Raw genomic sequence first — 12,714 nt, 5'->3', positions numbered from 1 at the left:
AAGAGGTATTTAGGCTCTTTACAACCATGTTGCATGTAGTGATTTGTCAAGCAAGCCAGAAAACTCATTTCTGTTGAAAGTGTAGTCAAAATAGACCTTTGCTGTCTGAAATGCTGAGGAAGACCTCAGTGAGCAGAGTGCCTCTTGAAGAAGAAATATCTGGGTACTGTGAATGCAACAGAAGCACTAAATGTTGGCTAAGTGGGAGGAAAATCCATATTGCTATGTTCACCAGACTGGTGCCATCCAAGTTTGAAAAAGTTCTGTCTTGTACCATGCAGTTTCTTTTCTATAGTGAATTTTCCCATAGCTCTTCATGCAGTGCCACTTGACATCTTATTGATTTCATCCTGTATTTATTAATTCAGGGTACTTTTAGACACATTTTATCCTGGGCTTGTACTCAGAGCTAGTACACTGACTACAGACTTGCACAGCTTCAAGCACATTGAGTGGATTCAGTTACAGGACTTCAAACTATTCTTGATTAGATCTAGACTAATTTCACTCTTGGTTAACTGTAGACAGTAAAAACAAGATGATAGACCAAAGGGCTTTGTAAGGTAAATATTGAGCATTGCTGCTGTGCAGCGGTATGAACTCCTGAGGTGTACAAATGGCAGTGATGCACTGTTTCTTTACCTGGGGCTGGTTAGTCCGTTTGCCCTTGCTTGGGGTTCTTAGTCTTACACTAGCAAGGTAGGTTAGAGCAACCCAATACCACTGTGAGTTGATGCTGATCTGGAGCAGGGAACAGCTGGGTCGAATGGTGCTGGGATGAAGGGCAAGGGTAGGAAACTTAAACAGGACTGTGAAAAGTGGGGGGAGATAATCTAGCACATGCGACACCCCTTTTCCAGCAAGGAAAAAAGAATAAAAATTGATTCAGGTCCTGGAAGAAGCCTTTCTCCAGTGCAATTGACTCAGGATGGCTTATAGCTTGTGGTTTGCTGTTCTCCCGCAACTGAGGTAACTTCCAGGCTTGTCCCTCACAGTAGGTTTCTCCCCTTGTTGGGAGACAATGGTGCGCACATGTGCAAGGAGGTGCTGACACAGGTTAGGTTTTCAGTCCCTCGTCTTGTCCTTGTGTGCCTCAGGCACAATTATGGGGAAAGTGACAGAGGGATATTGCTTGAGTGAGGTGGATCAGCCAGGTTTGGAGGTTGGGATGCTTGGCTCTCTGTTTGAGCTTTTTTTCTGGAGTCAGAGGAAGTCTGAGGCTTAACAAGATGTTTCCATTTCTACATTAAAAGCACTGGCAGGAATAATGAAGGCCTGTAAATGAAGAAATGCTGGTAGGGTTGGGGGAAGGATGTCTGAAACTGGGGTAGGAACATTGAAGCCAAGAGCATTGGAAAATGGGGATGAAGTGGAATAAGGGAGGTAAAGAAAAATATTGCTAAACCTAAATACTTCAAAATCCTTTTTCAGAAAGGAGGAAAAAAAGGCATGCATGGGGTACCTAGTTGCATGACACTGCATGATACTCTGAGATCTGTCATCCCATTTAATTGGTCTATTTTTTCCTCTTTATGGCATGTAGATCCTGAGTAAAACTATTACACCAGAATTTTTGGGTTTCCACTGGATTTATGGTGGAGTTATTCAATAGCAGGTCAAATTAGTCTTTCGTAAGTTTTTTAAAAAAAACTTTTAAACTTTTTAAATGTAATTGTTGCATTTTGGAGGAGTGGCTGGAGCAAAGCACGATTGAATCCACTTCATGTAATGGACTGGCCTGAAAAACAAATTAATTGGATTCTTTAAGAAAATACTGTTATGCTTTGGCTAAGGTTGCACTGACAGAGGTTGTAAACTCAGCAGCGCTTCTGAGCAAAATGCAGGAGTAAATGTTTTCTTAGCTCTAACAATCATTGAGGCCATCTTTGGTTGTCACATTCTCTGTTCATATATTATTTTTATGCTCCCAGCATACAGAAACAGCAGCTAGGGGAAGCTTTTATTTTGCATTTGACAAGCTGCATTTTGCTATTTTTCAACTTGCTTTTTTCCCCCTCTTGCTGTGAGGAATTATGTCTGGGGCTTAGAAACTACAACTGTTGTGTAGATATGTACTAAGAATTTCAACTTTATCTCTGCAACTTCTGTATTGCTGTCACTTTATTGTTTAGGTATTGGTTCCACTTCAATTTAAATCCTTTACTTGGGGGCTTTACAGCTTGTATAGTTTCTAACCAAATTTTAGATGAGAATACTTTTTTTTTTTTAATTGAGATTACAAAGTGGTTTACTTACTCCAGGAGAAGGAGTTTAAGAAAAAACTGTAGTTATTAAAAACAAAAATTAACTAAACTTGGCATTGCTTGCTTCTTCCTTCCAAAGTAGCTGAAATTAATGTTTAAAAATTAATGTTGAAAATTAATCACTTGATATACACCATATGCTTGCTATCTTTCCAGTCAGTTGTATTGGATCAGTGTCTCTCTACCTCTGAATCAGGCTGTGATCCAAACTGCATCATAGCATGTGAAAAATGTGGGGGATGTGACTGTTTCATGTAGTTTTGGTTATGCGTTACACTAGAATTTGTTCAGACCTTATCTAAGGAACCATGGTTAGACCTTAGCAGTGGAACTTCTGAATTGCTGCATTCATGGCAGCACACAAATGACTATGCTAGATATGGAGAATGGGGTGAAAAACAGGATTCTGCAGATATTCACAGCTGTTATGGGTTGTACTGCAAACTAATGTAGAGAAGACAGGAAATGATGTTAAAATTAAAAGCAAAGCTATTAAAGGGTATATGTATATACTGTATGTATTTAATACAAAGAGTATCATAGCTGATTTAATATGCTTCAGAGAAGAGAATTTGCACGTAAGAAAGACTGATAATGCTCTATATGACTTGGTCACTCTGCAGCACTTCTCACAAATTTACTTGCCACTTTATTTCCCCCTCCCCAATTCCGTGCGAGGTTTAAAGCAGTGTGGAAAGCAAGCCAAGCTTTGCGTAAGCTGGGGAAAACGTGCTCTCCTGGCCACAGGTGGGCCTGATCCTTTGCAGCAGGCAGAGGGAGGAGAGGGGGGTTGGCCGGCTCATGTGCTGCGTAGGTGCTCCTTGAGCATGTACTTGCGTAACCTTCTCCCCAAAAAATCAGGCCCTGACAGCTCCAGGGAGAAACTTGGCTCGTTGGCCGTGCACGTATGCCACCTGAATTCAGAGGAACTATTCTCTGCAAGCTGGCACCTCTCACAGGGCAATTATGTGAGCAGTCGTGAAACGCAGGCAGCTCTGGCAGGGCTCCTGCCTGGCTCCCTCCATGGGATGAGGCTGCCTGTGTTGGGAAGGGACTTGTGGTCCCTTCCAGCCTGGTAGACCTGCTGGGAGGAAAAGATGAGGTCGATCTTGGGGTCTCCTAAAGTTGTATGTGTGTGTTTTCTGGAGTGTGGGTTTTTTGTTTGTTTTTTCTCTTTAAACTGAACAAATCACTTGGCACTGCTTATACAGCCTCCTCTTATCAGACCTATTGGGCTTTTTTTGCTCAAATGCTGCCTAGGCTGAAGGCAGTTGCAGAAGAGAGCATCCTGTGACTCCCAACTGTGACACCCAGGGCCAGATCTGCAAAAGGCAAGGTAGCTTCTTCCAGCCTATGCAGGTGCCTGAGAGCAATTGTGAAACTGCCTTGGAGTCAGGCACCCCACTCCACTGACTTCAGTGAGGATTAGATACCTTACCTGCTTAGGTGCTTTGAAGGAGACATCTAACGCTTCTGAATGTCTAAACAGCTTTGAAAATCCTGATCTTCCTCTTTTAATCTTTAGCTTCTAAGTGGTTCCACGGTCTGGCAATTCTAATAGTTCTGAATGTACTCCAGGCTTGTTAAACACACAGTAACTGTTCTTGTGCTGGTTATACATATGTGCATATAAAAAAAACCTCTGCCATCACTGTCTTTATCATAAACCATAAACACAAGGAATTTCTGTAAGAGTCCTAAATGTCTTCTGCAGTTCCCATTTCTTCCATAAACTGTAGAAAATGCATCAATGTAAATGAAAGAGATTGCCTCAGTCCCACCACTTTTAAGATTGCCCCTGGGGCCACAATCTCCATTTTGCTATTGCTTTTGTTTGCTCCTGTAGCTTCTGATTCCCAAACTACCCATTTACTGTGCTTTGGGTCCACCTTCCTTCTGTTCTTCTCATTTCACTTGTTCACCTTTGATCTTCTACTTCTGTTACCATCTTCCAAGAATTTTCTTACCTGGGTCTCTTTCAGTGGTCCATTTGATCATGTTTGACTTCCTAATTCCCTTCTCTTGATCTCAACTCATGTGAGCCATGAACATAATCTTCTTGAAGTGGGATGGACTTTGCTTGATGCTTGTGTTGGACTGCTTTTTATCCCTTTGAAAGTCACTCCACACTTGCACTTCCTCCAAAGATCTAACCTCAGTATATTCTAGAGCTGAAAACTTTCAATTGGTTTTAGAAGAAAACCACATTTTTCAGTCTTTATATCTAAAGAATGTATTTAACCTTATGTATCAAAAAAAAAAAAAACCAAAAAAGCCCCACAACAACAAACAGCCAAAGCCAACTTTGCTGTGGAGAAAAAACTTTGTGTGAACCTTTTTCAAATGAACATCTTACTTTGGCCAAACATCTTTGTTTCTTATTTAAAGACACACCCACCCCCAGCAATTATTGGAAATATCTGTGGAAATTTTACATGAAATGTGCTTTTGTTGTCAAAGAGTCCTGCTGGTGCTCCCTGCAGCTTCCTCTTTGTCTCTCCTTAAAACAGAAGCACAAATTCACCACCCAGCCTGAGCTGCGTGTCCCTGGGTGCCTACACCTCCTTCCTGAGGATGGTTGCAAACACCTTTTCCAAATGCCTCATCTTTGTCTTTCTCAGGGCTTGGAAGGGTGGACGGGTGCGACCGCCCTCAGCTGTTAGCAGGGACCCTGTGGGCTTGCCTTTATCTCTGGGTTGGGTGCAGGAGAAGGGAGTGCATCTGGCAGTGATGTGGCTACAGACAGGACAGGGAGCCAAGCTGGCTTGCTCCCTCTCTTCCTCGTTGGTAAGACACAGGGGTTGGTGCTCATGTTCCCAAAGTGGATCTTGAAGGACATGTTGCTGTCCCGTACTCCCATGCATGGAGTAGGGTGAGGAGGCAACTGCTGCTTTGGGTGCCTTCTCAGTCCCTGCTGTCGTAGTCCTCTGCTATTTATTAGCTGTAGATATCTCATTATACCTTATACCTTGGCCACACCTATGTAAATCCCTCAGCAGTCTGACCTTGCTGATGTTTCACATCAATGGATTATACAAGGCTCATGTGCTGTGTATTGCTGGGAAGGGGTGGGGAAATCTATGTACGTGTACTTTTTTTCTTTTCAGTTGTAGTTACAGCTTTCCATTTTCATTTTAAAAAAAAACTCAAAGCACCCTGACTACCCTTACAGGGGGCTGCTATTTCCACTCCTGTTCATTCTGTGTTTAGAAGGCTTTTTAAGAGGAATTCTCTATAAAGTGTAAAAATTACTTGATTTTTTTCCCCACAGCAATATTGATAATTAGAGACAAAAATCTCATAGTAAACATGGCTATTAAAAGTTAGAGAGGAACCTTCCACTGGTGTTTCAATGAAGCACTACAGCAGCTAGAGGACCATAAAATTATGGGCTTGACTGTAAGCAAAGCTAAATGAAGATGCACCAGAAGGTAGATCCTTGTGCTGGCAAAATGCCTGGAACTTTTGAGGGATATTGAGGAATAGCCTAAGGCCCCAAACCTTGTGGCTTTCAAAGTTTGCTTCTCTGTCTTATACTGCTTATTTATCTTTATTTTTTTTTAAGAAAGTCTTTCAAGTAAAGTTCCGACTTGAGACCGGTACTTCTGGAAAGGTTAACTCAGCCATGAGGTTTGTTTGTTCAGCTTGGGGTGGCTTGCTAGCTTGTGTGGTTTTTTTTTCTTTTGGTGGAGTGATGTATCTTCATCTAGTCATCCTCCTCATGTATCAGAACGCTTTTTCCCCTTTCTTCTGTGCTGCCCAGCCCAAAGCACCCTTTTAGCTTCACATGCTTGCAAAAGACCTGAGTGGTGTTCCACATGGCAAACAGAGGAGGAGATCAGGTGTGAAATCTGGTGGAGCTGAGGGCAGGACTTAAATTTTTTGGATCTTCCAACAGTACAGTAGTGCTGATGCTTTTTTGTCTGGTCTTGGATGTGAGGTGCGAACGGAGGCAGCTGACTGGGCTGTATGGGGTCTTCACCACCGTGTGCCCTGGTGTTCAGTGATGCCAATGGGGTGATTACAGCCCGCTGCTCTCACCACCAGTGTGCTCGGTCTGGTGCTTGTGTCGCTCTGGCTGCTGTGGTTTGCAGAGGATCAAGAGGAGTTTCAGGAGCTTGGGTAGCCTTTGAGTAGGGCAGAATGTGCTGGAATGGGATTATCAGCAATGTAGGGTGTGGGTGTGGTTTTTTTGTAATTGGGCTCTCAAAGGGGAGTAACACCAGTGTTTGGGGAGGACATGCTAAGCAGCGTGATGTGCATTAGCATGCTCTATCTGCATGTGTGAAAATACCCTTTTGTGCATGCTGTTGCTCCTTGTTTCCCACATTTGTTGAGGGGGTGGGGGTGTGTGTGTGTGGTGTGTGAAATTTGGTGTGTTCCAGGGAAAACAGTTGGCTCCTTTTACCTCAAGGCAAAACAAGGTTGGCCCCTTGCTGCCTTTTGGACACTGTTCCTGTGTGCATAGTGAGGCCAGAGCTGCAGGAGGAGGAGGAGGGTGAGGGGGCTGGAGGATGAAGCAGCAGCACAGAAGGCAGGGCAGGCAGCTGCACAACAAGGAGGATGCTCAATGGGTCTGGCACTGGAGAGGTAACTTTCCCACCCGTGACCTGGTGGGGCTGCACGCTGAGCTGGAAAGCAACCTAGAGAGTGGCCACGAGTCCTCCTTGAAGCTTCTCCCTTGCTGTGCTGGGTGTGCAGGCGTTTTGAAAGAGGCAGGTTTGGGCATGCACAGGAGCCTCTTCCACCTTTATGATCCGTGCAGCTTGCAAGGAGAAGCTGTCATTTTTTCCCAGGGCGTGTAGAACCAGTTTTGCTGGTCCAGCGTGCTGCGGAGCCAAGGCCTATCATGAAAGGGGCCGTGATGTATCTGCCTGTTGGTGCTCTTGATTTGTGGGAAGGGTGCGGATGGGGAGCTCAGAGGCTGTATGTACTGTCTCTTCCCATCTGCAGAAACGTCTGTTTTTCTCAAAGGGTGGTCACCATACGGTGTTGCAGGGTTATCGGCCACTTGATGAGCACTGTTTCGAATTGTGGTTATGGAGTTATTAGCCAAGCACAGCTTCCTAAAGGAAGACTTTTTATTTCATGGCTTTTTTTTGTTTATGTTGTTGTATTTATATTTAGGGACCTCTAATGCCCCTGCTTTTCTAGCAGATTTTTTTGGGTGGAATTGCCAACTTTCCTGATTCTTTTTGTGTCCTGTGGCATTTGGCGTTTTCCCTTGAAGTGCAAGGTCTTAGGATCTTCTGAATATGGGAATCTCACATTGCACAAAATATGTTTCTAATTCTGGTGGTTAAGAAAAGCTTAAATTTACTGGAGCAAAAATAAATCTATAAATAAAAGAAATTTCAGTTTCCACCTTTGTTTTCCGTAAATGTTTTCTTTGAACAAGTGACTCATAGTTATTTTAAATAACTGGCATTGGCAGTGCTGCAGTAGCCACTGCAAGCAATGCTTCTAAAATGGTTAGATCAGAAACTAGACAAGTCAGGCAATAGCCTCCTTGCTGTGACGCTGTGTGGGCAATGATGATGGCTTCTCTGGGCTCTGCTTCTGCAGACATTTCCTTTATGATGGTTCTCTGCATGCTGGTGCACAAAGAGAACCAGCACAAGTTTTTGCAGGATTCTGTCCTGCAAATCAAGCTTTGACACAGTCACCCATAGAATTGAATACTGAACTACTTAGGGCCTTGTTCTTGCCAAACCTTTGTTTGCAAATGGTTTTTAATTAATCTTCCTCAAAAAACACTTTGAAAGCCCAGGACTTCAGTGTAGTCAAGTGGCTCCAGTCTAGATCACCAGTTTAGTTTAGTACTGTAGCTGACCACACAATTTATGGGGAAACAAAATTTCTTCACCACCATCCATGTCCTCTTTCACTCCCTTCTGGTGTCACTAGTATGCCAGGTTTGCCAAGAGGAATTAATGGGTATAGACTCAACCCCGAAACTTGAAGGGGTGGCAGGGAACCACCTTAGATTTGATTCATAAGTGGAGTGTTTTCAGTATTGCACTCTGTCAACAGAACTTGTCCTGTTTAAAAGAGAATAAAATTATTCAGGATTTTTGGTATAATTAAAAATGTGTGAAAACTTTGAGTAATTAAAGCGTTCTTTAAGAGAAAAGAAATGGAGGTGTGTTTGGAGCTGCTGGAAGCAGTCCAGCTTCAGGACAAAAGCTGGAATGTTGTATTCCACTTAAATTCTCTTTTGGCTGGAAAATTTGAGTATGTCAAAATGTTTAATTCTAAAATTCTTGTGAAATGGAATGTGTTTCCCAGCCTTGCAGAAAAAATGTGTGGTTTTCTGATATTTGCTGAAAAATGGACTGTAACAACAGGATTTTGTGGATGTTTATGTATGTGTGAAAAGTGCAGAGTGCCCTGTTCATGCAAGTACAATTACACAAATACATGTCTGCAGGTTTACATCCTTTATCACAGAACTGAGTAATTAATAGTTTAGCCTGCTAGTTTTGCCACTTTTGTTCAGCTCTGTATATAAAACTGGAAAGTACTATAGGAACAGCTTGAGAGGCATATGTGGGTTTATTCCCTTTCGCTACTTACATTCTCATCAGACATATTTCTACCAGTCAATTGGACTTTGCATGGTAAGGATGGCATAAAGTAGAATAAAATCAATGAAGGAACCAAGCTTTTTTTGCCACGCAAATGCTACATTGAAAACCTGTTTGTGTCTGTGCTACAATTACAAAATGATTCTTATCCTGTACTGATGGGTTGTTTTAAACCATCAGAATGCATGATGCACAGTTATTTTTTTTCTATAACAATTAATTTCCTCCAGATAACCAAATTTCACAACAGTTTGCATTCTGCCCCCAGAGCCTCTGGGTGGTACTCCTGGTTGTAGCCACAGGGCCATGCATAGGCTGTGGGATGGGGCAATGCTGTGGTCCAAGTGCCGTGTTTGAAAATACCATGGCTGTGCCTTTTGGTGGCCTCCTTCAACATCAGCACTGCAAAAAAGCCTTGCTGCATGTCTTATATTGTGGATGTTTCTTGTTTGAGGAGAGGTTGGGGCAGCTGAGGACCTCCCCTGGTTCCTCCAGGGCTGTCTAGCTTCGTCAGGCAGGAGATAATGCCTGTGGGTCCAGGTTCAGCACCATTGGTGTGTGGCATCCAGCTGTTGTTGTGGGGCTGTGTTGTCCTGTCCCTTCCCAGTGGCCCCTGTACCATTGCCCATGCCCTTGCTGCAGTTACTTCAACAGCAGGGGTCCTCTGGGATCATGATCCTGGCATGGCAGGCAAACATCCCTCTTGTGGCTGAGGGACCTGCATTAGGACCTCTGCAGCAAGAGCCGCTTCAGCCTCCTGCTTTCACTAATGTGGCTTGAACTCTGGCATAATCAGGGCCTTAAGCATCATGGAAACTCTGCGTTACCAGCCAACCCCTTTCCTGAGCGTGGGGTTTCTGGAGAGCCACCCCCTTAAGGCAGGAGCATCGTCCCTGAGCTGAGCACTGTGCCAGCCTTGGGGCTCTCCTGAGGAGACTGGCACCGCTGGGATGTCTGAGATGCTGGCGTGCCCCCAGGTGAACGGGGATGTGGAAATCACGTGGTTGTCCTTCTCTTCCCCATAAGCCTCTGTAACAAGGCTGAAAAAGCATTTTTTAAAATTTATTTTCTGCTTAAGAATGGAAGGCAGCATAAATAAACTTGCAATTTGGTCTTATGTCTGTGCAAAACTGAAGAAATATCAGGCAGTTAGGTGTTTTAAAACACATAAATATTTAATTGCTACTCTAAGGATAGGCCCCGGTAAGGGAAGATGGAAAAAGTTTACCATATTCGTATTACTTTTGCCTACAGGCAAAAGTCCAGCAAGTCTTTCACAAGAGCGATAATTATGCGACGACAGTACAGAGATGTGTGTTGCAGCCTATGTGAATGCTGACCTGGCTGCGCCCAGCACTGGTGGGGCTGGCATGGTGCTCACAATTACGTTTTCATCTGGGAGGCTGGAGGAGGGTTGGCTGAAGGATTGGGGTGGAGGCAGGAGGGGCTTGCTCAATTACTAAACCTCAAATTTTGTATTGTTGAGCACTGGGGGACATAATTGATGCCGATGAGGGATTAGAGCAGCCTGTGACCGGTCTGGAGTCACTGAGCATCTTCTCTCCCCTCTGTGCCAAAGCCTGCTATCACAAAACACATGATGGGAGGTGATGATGTAATTTGCAGTCAGATAAGGACGTGCATATTTATGCAGGCTGCAGGAGGTGGGGGAAAGAGCCCTTGTGCAGAAAATATAATGTTGTTTGCAGAAATATGCTTTTTGGCCAGTTTAACTGGCCTTTTCATTGCAGATCTATTTTTAGCTTTCACCAAGAGATTCCATATGGATGGAGATTTTTTTTCTTGGTGCTTTTTTCTTTTTCTTGGAGGGGGGCAGGATGGTGGGAGAGCTGAGAAGAGCGAGGCCTTGACAACGTTTACAGTATTCTGGTGATCAAAGCTGAAAGGAGGGCAGTAATGTCAGGGAACTCCTAGCTATGCCTCTGGGGAATATAGCCTGGCTATATGGAGAGGGGTGCAGGGGAAAAAAGGGGAGACACAGAAAAGTAGCAGAAACACACCCCAAAATAGGGTGCAAAAAATGTCTTGGCCTCATCTTTAAGTGTGTGTGGCTTTTCACTTTTGTTTTTTTTAGAGAATTTATTGTGGCTAAGCAATAGGCATGTCTACCTTTAGTTAAAGAAACACATTTCAGATTACTTAAATTACAACAAAGGGGTATGTTTCATATGTAAAACTTCTGCATGTATTTTTTTTTTTTGTGTGTGTGTGCATGTGCCTTTTATTTCATTCAAAAGAAAGGCCTGTGAGGACTAGAAAAAGAGGAGGATACTGTCTCTTTATGAATACTAATAAGGAAATCAAGGGGGACAATGGCACTTCAAGTTTCATCTTTCCATTTCCTAGAGGCGCAAACTCTGCAAGTTGTCACCTTGGTGTATTCAGTGCCTCTTGAAGCACTAGACTCCTCCAGAGAGAATGTCAGCCCCAGCCCTGGGCAGTTTTGACAAACAGAGTATATATTGATACATGATAAAGTATGCTAGAAATCACCCCAGCGCTAAAGGCTACTATAGTTTTAATATCATCATTTGAATTAACAAGCATTCTGTGGAGAAATAATGAGCTTTCATTATTCAGAACATCATCCTTACCCCGGGAACTCAGAAACCATTAGCTCTTGAGAACTTAATGAAAAGATGATAAAGAATGTTTTAGATAAAAGTTTGAACGGGTGCACTTGGTAACTAAGGTAAAATATTAATGTTTCTCTCGGTGATGAATCGCTGTTGCTAAACTCGTGCTTGCCGAGGAGATGGAGGGGTGTTGTAGGTGTTCCCGTGGGCAGCGGCTGGGGTGGAGGGCTGTCACCACTTGCACACCCTGCGCTGCTGTCTGCATCTTTCGGAGAAAGAGTACAGAGAGAGTTGAGGTTGGGAGAAAGGGGAAAGCTGGATACTCGGCTCTCCCCATCCTCCCTAGCAGGTATTTTCCCAGCATGGGAAAGCTAAAATCCTAATGCTGTTTCCTTCTTGTTGGAATTCCCTTTTTATTTATTTTTTATTAAAATGATAGCCAATGCAATACAGAGAGCGGGAAGGGGCAGAAGGAACAAAATGAACCAGAGCAAAAAAAACCTCTTTCTGAAGCCGCTGACCTGCATGGGAAAGCTAAAATCCTAATGCTGTTTCCTTCTTGTTGGAATTCCCTTTTTATTTATTTTTTATTAAAATGATAGCCAATGCAATACAGAGAGCGGGAAGGGGCAGAAGGAACAAAATGAACCAGAGCAAAAAAAAATCTTTCTGAAGCCGCTGACCTGAAGCTTGGTTTGGGCAGGTCTCAGGCACTCGGGCCAAGCGCAGTTGCCACTTTGTGAAATTCCATATGGGTGGCTTGCTACGTCTGCAATAAAAACCCCCAGTGCAATAAACGAAGAAAAAAAATATATAAAAGTTTAAATTTTATTGGGTGTAAAGCTCTTAAAGAACTGCTGTTCACAAAGAGTATAAAGATTGCTGAGTCTCAGTGTACGTACCCCTACTAAAATGTGTTAGTCCTGCTGTTTTCTTTCTTTAACTGTAGCAATTTGGTTTCTTGCTGTTCTTTAATCCTCGCACTTACCAGCGTGGAGGACTCGCAGCCTGCTTCCACCTGTGGGCGGCTGGGAGAGGCTGTCTGTCCTTCCGACGCAGGTGGAGAGGTTGTGCAGGGACCCCCAAGGTCCCAATTGCTGTGGAAGGGTTCGTTCTCACTAACGAATGCAAGTGGGGGGAGGAGAAGGAAAACAAATGGGAATAAACTATCACATAAACAGTCTTAAGTCACGGTGTTTGCTGCTAACAGATGCATTTAGGTAAATGCTGTTACCTCAAGAGGTGTTATCTTCTGGGGATCCTTAT

This window comes from Charadrius vociferus, unplaced genomic scaffold (assembly GCF_000708025.1).
Source record: "Charadrius vociferus isolate BGI_N301 unplaced genomic scaffold, ASM70802v2 scaffold375, whole genome shotgun sequence".
In the NCBI taxonomy this organism is placed as follows: Eukaryota; Metazoa; Chordata; class Aves; order Charadriiformes; family Charadriidae; genus Charadrius; species Charadrius vociferus.
The sequence above is the reverse complement of the archived record's forward strand: the minus strand, read 5'-3'. Positions refer to the sequence as shown.